This window comes from Herpailurus yagouaroundi, unplaced genomic scaffold, assembly GCF_014898765.1.
Source record: "Herpailurus yagouaroundi ecotype Mexico unplaced genomic scaffold, PumYag 254, whole genome shotgun sequence".
Classification (NCBI taxonomy): domain Eukaryota; kingdom Metazoa; phylum Chordata; class Mammalia; order Carnivora; family Felidae; genus Herpailurus; species Herpailurus yagouaroundi.
The window spans coordinates 2374661-2382613 of NW_024412471.1; the positions used below are offsets into that span (position 1 = coordinate 2374661).

The following is a 7953-nucleotide window of genomic DNA, read 5'->3' on the forward strand; positions in this document are numbered from 1 at the left end:
CAAAAAAAAAAAAAAAAAAAAAAAAAAAAAAAAAAAAAAAAAAAGAAGCAAGTTCTGAAGTTTACCCTTGACGGCAACTACCCTGTAGAAGATGGAATCGTGGATGCTGCCAATTGTGAGAAGTTTCTTTAAGAGAGAATCAAAGTGGGGGTGCCTGGGTGGCTCAGTCTGTTAAACTCCAACCTCAGCTCAGGTCATGAGCTCATGGCTCGTGAGTTCAAGCCCCGCATTGGGCTCTGTGCTGACAGCTCAGAGCCTGGAGCCTGTTTCAGATTCTCTGTCTCCTTCTCTCTTGCCTCTCCCCTGCTCACGCTCTCTCTCTCTCTCTCTCTCTCTCTCTCTCTCAAAAATAAACATTAAAAAAATGTTTTAAAAATGAATTAAAGTATAAGGAGAAGGAAAAGAGGAGGAGTGTGAGGAGAGGAAAAGCTGTGAATCTCGGGTAGGGGTTATAACCATTGAAGGGAGCAAGAGCAAGATTACGATAATTTTTTTTATTAAAAAAATTTTTTTTTCAACGTTTATTTATTTTTGGGACAGAGAGAGACAGAGCGTGAACGGGGAAGGGGCAGAGAGAGAGGGAGACACAGAATCGGAAACAGGCTCCAGGCTCCAAGCCATCAGCCCAGAGCCTGACGCGGGGCTCGAACTCACGGACCGCGAGATCGTGACCTGGCTGAAGTCGGACGCTCAACCGACTGCGCCACCCAGGCGCCCCTAAAATTTTTTTTTAATGTTTATTTATATTTGAGAGAGAGAGAGAGAGAGAGAGAGAGAGAGGAAGCATGAGTGGGGGAGGGGCAGAGAGAGAGAGGGAGACACAGAATGCCAAGCCGGCTCCAGGCTCCAGGCTCCAGGCTCCGAGCTGTCTGGCACAGAGCCCGACGCAGGGCTCGAACTCACACACTGTGAGATCATGACCTGAGCTGAAGTAGGATGCTCAACCGGCTGAGCCACCCAGGCGCCCCAAGATTATGATAATATTTGAGGTGCCTTTTCCCAAAAGGTATTTGAAATATCAAACCAAAAAAGAAGATTAATCTACGTGATGGGTTGTGCACAGTTACTAACAGCAGAGTTACAAATCATTACTTCCAGATTAACTAGGACCAAAAAGAGGAGGGAGAAGAGGGTTAAAAGTCATTTACCTGGAATATTTTATATGAGTTCATAATAAAATTTGGGAACCAAAAAAAAAAAAAGTTCTGTTTTTTGGTCTCTTTTCTTCCTTGTTTGTTCATTTGTTTTCATTTTCTTTTTTTTTTTTAATTTTTTTAATCTTTATTTATTTTTGAGAGAGAGAGTGTGAGCAGGGGAGGAGCAGAGAGAGAGGGAGACACAGAATCTGAAGCAGGCTCCAGGCTGCAAGCTGCCAGCACAGAGCACGATGTGGGACTTGAACTAGCGAACTGTGAGATCATGACCTGAGCAGAATCGGACGTTCAACCGACTGAGTCAACCAGGCGCCCCATGTTCATTTGTTTTCTTAAATTCCTCATATGAATGAAATCAAATGGTGTTTATCCTTCTCTGACATTTCATTCAGCACTGTACCTTCCAGGTCCACCCATGTTGCTGTAGGCGGCAAAATCTTATTCTTTTTTATGGATGAGTATCATTCCATTGTGTTGTATGCCACACGTATGACATCTTCTTTATCCATGGATGGACACTTCAGTTCTTCCATATCTTGGCTGTTGTAAATAATGCCGCAGTAAACACACAGGTGCATGTATCTTTTTGAATTAGTGTTTTTGTTTTTTGGGTGTGTGTGTGTGGGGGGGTAGACACCCAGTAGTGGCATTACTAGATAATATGGTAATTCGTGTTTTTATTTTTTGAGAAACCTCCACACTGTTTTCCACAGTGTCTGCACCAATTTGCATTCCCACCCACAGTGCATGAGGGTTCCTTTTCCTCCACATCCTCCCCAACACTTGTTATTTCTTGTCTTTTTGATTCTAGCCATTCTAATAGGTATGAGGTGATATCTCATTGTGGTTTCAATTTGCATTTCCTTGGTGATTAGTTACTGAATCATAATTTTAGCTAAAGCAGCATTTAGATTATCATCAATATTTATTCACAGCTGAGCCAAGCAGTGTATATTTTCTTTCTTGTACAACTTTTAACTTCCCTTGAATTGATAATAGCCTCCCCACCTTTTGCTTTAGTTTTCTAGTTGCTTTATTTTTGTTTTTGGAAAAATTTTAACGTTTATTTATTTTTTACAGAGCATGAGTGGGGGAGGGGCAGACAGAGCGGGAAACAGAGAATGGGAAGCAGGATCCAGGCTCTGAGCTGTCAGGGCAGAGTCTGACGTGAGGTTCAAACCCATGAACCACAAGATCATGACCTGAGCCGAAACCAAGAGTTGGATGATTAACCGACTGAGCCACCCAGGTACCCTATAAACTTTTTTTTTTTAAAGAAATATTCCTCTTGGAACTCTCAGTTCTCCAGTTCTGAAGTTAGACTGACTTCTCTCTAGAAGCTTTTTAGTATATTTCCTTTACCTTAGATGTTCTATAATTTCATGATAATATATCTTGGTTTAGGTCTTTTTTATTTCTTGGAAGAGCACTCAGTGAGCTCATTTGCTTAAAAATTTATTTCCTTCAACTGTGGGATGTTTTCTCATATTTTTTCTTTGATAATTTTTTTTATATGTTCCCTTTTTCTGAAATTCCAGTTAATTGTATGTTGAAACTTCTGGAATGTTCTCTAATCCCAACTTTTTAGTTCTATTTTCCATCTTTTTGCTTGCTTGCTCGTTTGTGTTTGTTTGTTTATTTATTTATTTATTTATTTATTTATGTATGTATGTATGTATGTATGTATATAATTTCTGCACCTAATGTGGGGCTCAAACTCATGACCCCAAGATCAAGAGTTGTATGCTCTACTAAGCCAGCCAGGCACCTCCATCATTTTGCTTCTTATTCTTTCAGGGAGATTTCCTTAACTTTAACTATTGAATTATTAATTTCTGCATTCATATTTTTAATTTTCATAAGTTCTTTCTTCCATGAATGTTCTTTTTATAGCACTGTTTTATTTTCACAAATACATTATCTTTTATAATGTTAACTTAGGCTTTCTTCTAAAAATTATCTTCTGCTTCTTGTCTCTGTTTCCTCTGAATTATTTTTCTTCAGTTAGGTTTTTGTTGTTGTTCTTTTTTGGTCTCTGCTTTTATGTGAAAGGATTTTCTGAAATATTTGGCTATCTTTGCCTATCCATTTACACTTAAGAGTGAGGCATTTAGGGGCACCTGGATGGCTCAGCCTGTTGAGCCTCTGACTCTTGATTCCAGTTCAGATCATGATCCCAGAGTTGTGGGATCAAGCCCTGTGTCAAGCTCTGCACTGTGCATGGAGCCTGCTTAAGACTCTCTCCTTCTCCCTCTGCCCCTCCCCCACTCACACACTTGTGTGTGCTGGTGCTCTTTCTCTCTCTCTCTCAGGAAGAAAAAAGAGCAAGGCACTTAAAAGGTGTGTGTAACCATGTATGGAAGCTTGTTGACTGTACAATGAGGGGGTGGGACAGGTATCTGGACATCTCCTACTGTTTTGTCAGTATCTCTGGACTTGTCTCTTCTGGTTAGTTTCTCCAGAGAGGAAACCTCTAACTTTTTACCTGAAGGTATACCCAATTGTATGATGAATGGAGGAGAGAAAGGGTTGGTTTGTTGGGGGAGAGTTCTCACTATTTGAAATACAGATTTTTCACTTTTCCTGCCAATTTTCATTACATTTAACTTGGTCTTAGTTATAGCAGGTGTTTCTGAGTTTAGAATACCTCATTTTGGGGCGCCTGGGTGGCGCAGTCGGTTAAGCGTCCGACTTCAGCCAGGTCACGATCTCGCGGTCCGTGAGTTCGAGCCCCGCGTCAGGCTCTGGGCTGATGGCTCAGAGCCTGGAGCCTGTTTCCGATTCTGTGTCTCCCTCTCTCTCTGCCCCTCCCCTGTTCATACTCTCTCTCTGTCCCAAAAATAAATAAACATTGAAAAAAAAAATTAAAAAAAAAAAAAAAGAATACCTCATTTTGACCTCTGTGATTCAGAGTTGGGAAGGAATTCAGTTGCTTTTAACATGAACTTCAAAAACAAAACCAAACAAACAAAAAACCGTGAACTTCAACCAAATCTGTTTTAGCCACACCCTTCCCCTCATCTTCAGGGGTTCTTAGTGCTTCCAAATTCAGAATTTTTGTGTGGTTCTAATGTAAATCAGTTTGTCTCTCAATCTCCTGCAAGCAGTTAAGTTTCAACTTCCCCCTCTCTTCTAAGATGATTGCCTCTAGTCTATAGGGATCTCTGAAGGGGATCCCAATAATGGCATTCCTTCTTGGTGGAGGGGATCCCAATAATGGCATTCCTTCTTGGTGGAGTGGTCCTGAACAAGTTGAGAAATAAAGCAACAGGCACATATGGAGGCAAACATATCACTTGTATTACTAAGTGATGGAGTCCAGATAGGAGATGTACTTTTTAGGATGAGAGTTAATGGGCCTGCTGCTAACTGTGCCCAGAACCAGGCAGTCTAGACTGAGGTGGACTTTGGTATGGACAAACCAAGCAGAATTATGTGCTTTGATGAACAGGCTCCCTCTCCGAAGAGCAAGGAGCAGAGTGGAACACTCCACTTAGGTTGGATGAACAAAGGGCTGAGAGAGGCCCAGTTATACTAACCAAGCTTTTTTCACAAGAGGTCAGACATCAGGAGTAAGGAAGCATTTCTGAAATAAATGGTACATCACTTTGCAGATGCTAAGATTTTGTTGAGCTCTCTCATCAGCTCTCTTCTCTTTGCTCAATCTCTGTCCTTTTGGGTTTAGGTCTTTAAAATTTCTTTTTATTGAGCTATATAATTGACATGTAACATTATAGTAATTTTAGGTTCCCAGCATAATGGTTGGATATTTGTATATATGGTGAAATGCTCACTGTATGTCTAGTTAACATCCATCACCACACAGAGTTACAAATTTGGGTTTAGATCTTATTCTTTTAAAGTTATTTTAGTAAGGTTTGAGAAGAAATGGAAGTAAATATGTATATTAAATTATCTTCCTTTTTTTTCTTTTTCCTTTTTTTTTTTTTTTTTAATGTTTATTTTTGAGAGACAGAGTGTGAGCAGGGGAGGGGCAGAGAGAGAGAGACACACACAGAGAATCAGAAGCAGGCTCCAAGCTGTTAGTACAGAACCTGACGCAGGGTTTGAACTCACAAACTGTGCGATCATGACCTGAGCTGAAGTCAGGTACCCAACCAACTGAGCCTTCCAGGCGCCTCTAAATTATCTTCCTTTTAACCAGAAGTTTAAGTTAGTCTTTTGAAAATAATTTTAAAAAGCTTTTTAATGTTTATAATTTTTTTGAGACAGAGAGAGACAGAGCATGAGCAGGGGAGAGGCAGAGAGAGAGGGAAACAAAAGAATCCTCAGCAGGCTCCAGGCTCTGAGCTGTCAGCACAGAGCCCAACGCGGGGCTCAAACCCACTAACCATGAGATCATGACCTGAGCCGAATTCGGCTACTCAACCGACTGAGCCACCCGGGGGCCCCAGAAAGTAGTTTCGCTACCAAGGTTACAAATTTCTTTTAAGAAAACTATTGGGTCCCCTGGGTGGCTCAGTCGGTTGAATGTCTGACTTCGGCTCAGGTCATGATCTCACAGTTTGTGGGTTCGAGCCCTGCATCAGACTTACCACTTACCGCTTGCTCAGAGCCTGGAGCCTGCTTCAGATTCTGTGTCTCCTTCTCTCTCTGCCTCTCCTCCGCTCATGCTTTGTCTCACTCTGTTTCTCAAAAATAAATAAATGCAAAAAAAAATTAAAAAAAGAAAACTATTTATTATTTGTGCTACTGGGAGAATGCAATGATGCAATAATTCTTAGGTTACAGTCTCTCAATCATTTGTATTTCCCATTGCAATACAGATTTATTTGGGAGACTTACTCTTCTAATTTTGTTTGACTTTGGCTAATGTTAAAACCAGGTTGCACAATGTTAACATATAAAGAGGTGACTCAGACTGGAAAATCTCGGCCATGAATTAAAAATTTTTGCAGATATTCCACCAAATTTGGTTTTCACACAACAGTAATAAAAATTTTACCACAACAATGTGTATGCTTCCCACTTCAGTGTTTACTAACAACCCCTAAGGTGAAAAGGATCCCGAATTAAAGAAAGAATGGAATTGGAAAACACCTGGAAAATGCAGGGTAGTTCAATTATCTTATAATATTCATGGTGCCAATCAAACCCTTTTCTTAAAAAAAATCTAATAAATATCTTCAACTAAGTTTTAATAGAATAATCAAGTTTATTTATTAGTTCTCCTAGAGTTTTTGTATCTCAACAGGGGTCATAATATCGAATATCTATTTGTAGCATTCTGGGCAGCAGTAGGGAGTAAGAATGATATTTCAGGGAGAAGAACATTTTGTGCATCTGAGAATTAAACAGGATTATAGGGGCACCTGGTGGCTCAGTTGGTTAAGTGTCTGACTGGCTCAGGTCACGATCTCACTGTCTGTGAATTCGGGCTCCCGCATTCAAGCCTGCTTCGGATCCTCTGTCTCCCTCTCTCTGCCTCTCCCCCTCCTCTCAAATATAAAATAAATATTAAAAAAAGTAAACAGGATTATAATGGCCACCTTTGGAAAAATATCTTAATTTTGATCACAGGAATTGGATTTGAGATTCATCTTCACAATTTACTAAGCACAGGACCTTGGGTATATACCCTTGCTTAATTATCCACTGTAACAAATCACCTCAAAACTGAATAGTTTAAAAGAACAACCATGCTTTATTTACTCAAGATTCAGGGGGAATAAGTCGCTCATTCCTGAGGGAAACTAATCGCTTCTCGGCCTTTTGGCTAAGATCAAGTGTAGTATCTGAAGGAAAATCTGGATGGTACATCACAGTGGTCACCACAGTTCTAACAGGATCTGTGGGTTTTGGTAAATAGACTCAGCTCTCTTATAACCTGCCACCGAGGAAGTTGAGGAATAAATACTCCAACCTCACAGTCCTCCAGACTTCCGATCTTTTGCCAGTGCCCTCTCCCATGCACCAAACTCAGGAAGTCACAGGACTCTGTGGGTTTTGAGTTACAGAGCAGGGTGGAGAAGGGTGAAGAGTGGATCTAGAGGGGCAACAGAAGATATTCGGCAGCAGAAGGTGAGTTTAGTTTTTGAACATTAAAGGCATGTTGAGCTAAATAATATCCTGATGTGTACATCTATTGGTGGATTAGAGGAGTGGTCCCAACCACCCTCTCATTCATTCGATTCCTTGCTCCTTTGCTTTCCTCCACCTTCTGATAACTTAACCTCATTTTTCATCCTGCCATTTAAAATAAACTCTGCCGTATTACTTCAGCTTAAAACGTGTCCTAGTTCATGAGTTTGGCTTTTCTCCTGACCCTATTTTATTTTGTCATCCTTCATTTAGCTCTATATACCCATCTACTAGCCTGGTAATGTTCTTCATCCAACCTCTTCCTGACACCTTTCCTTCTGTGCACCAATCCTCTGGAGACTCTTTCTTCGCCCAGTTTCTTATCCTGGCTTCTTGATTAAGACTAGAAAGAGGTGAGGTAAGGCACATGAGAGATGACAGGTGGATGGGAATTATGGGATGGTGGGGGGGAAGGGAAGGCTCACTTTGGTGGATCCCTGTCTATGCTTACTACAGTGTATTTTCTGAAGCTATTATCCAATGGCAAAACGAATTCATGGCCTTTCCCCACATTGATTATTTCCAACATGCTCTCCCATTCTGTGTTCTGATATAAAAGTCCTACCATTTAACCTCAATAATCATCTCTTCTTTGAAACGCTTTGGCTTCCATATATCGCCTGCCCTCAAATTCAACCTCATTTTTTTTTTTATGTTTATTTTTGAGAGACAGAGAGAGACAAAGCGCAAGTGGGGG

General features: G+C 40.6%; 1 non-coding gene across 1 annotated transcript; it reads left to right on the top strand.

Moving 5' to 3' along the window:
• Positions 1–6871: 6871 nt before the first annotated feature.
• LOC121021107 (U2 spliceosomal RNA) lies at positions 6872–7058 on the top strand. The gene has a single exon (XR_005786431.1). It is a non-coding gene; the product is annotated as a U2 spliceosomal RNA (small nuclear RNA).
• Positions 7059–7953: the final 895 nt, after the last annotated feature.